Source organism: Microtus ochrogaster, chromosome 1 (genome assembly GCF_000317375.1).
Source record: "Microtus ochrogaster isolate Prairie Vole_2 chromosome 1, MicOch1.0, whole genome shotgun sequence".
Lineage (NCBI taxonomy): Eukaryota > Metazoa > Chordata > Mammalia > Rodentia > Cricetidae > Microtus > Microtus ochrogaster.
Genome location: NC_022009.1, coordinates 37,098,546 through 37,099,113, shown reverse-complemented (window position 1 = coordinate 37,099,113; position 568 = coordinate 37,098,546). Strand labels below are relative to the sequence as shown.

The window sequence follows — 568 nt, the reverse complement described above, 5'->3', positions numbered from 1 at the left end:
ATACATACATAAATACAGCAGACTTTATGTAATAGGTAGCATATTTGTGTGTAACCAATATTGAATACTAGCTGTGTATAGTATAAAGCTAAAGAAATGATACGAGTCCAGTATTAGATTAGAGTCCTCCTCATGTTTAATTAACAAAACTGCTTGGTTAAAATAATTTGTGCAGCTATGCAGTGATCTCACATGCCTTTAATCTCAGGTAGAGGCAGAGAAATTTCTATGAATTTGAGACTAACCACAAAGAGTCCCAGGCCATTGAGAGCTATGTTAGACCTTGTTATACACACACACATGCATACATATAGTAATTTATCACATCTTTAAAAATTAGCTTTTCAGCCTATCAAATGTAATGTTAAAATAACTGAGAGTGATTCTTGCCTTTAATCCAGGCATTCCTGACTTTTTCTTTTATTGTTTTTTAATCTAAAAAATGTCACCCAGGTCTAATCAAAGAAATCCCGGCAGGGCAGTGATGGCTCATGGCCTTTAATCTCAGCACTTGTGAGGCAGAGGCCAGCTTGGTCTACAAAAGCTAGTTCCAGATCATATAGGACTA

At 35.7% G+C, this 568-nt stretch overlaps 1 protein-coding gene across 2 annotated transcripts in view; it reads left to right on the top strand.

The window, feature by feature from the left end:
- Ppp4r3a (protein phosphatase 4 regulatory subunit 3A) overlaps window positions 1-568 on the top strand; it is a 42,441-nt gene that overhangs the window by 23,242 nt on the left and 18,631 nt on the right. The window lies entirely within an intron of this gene.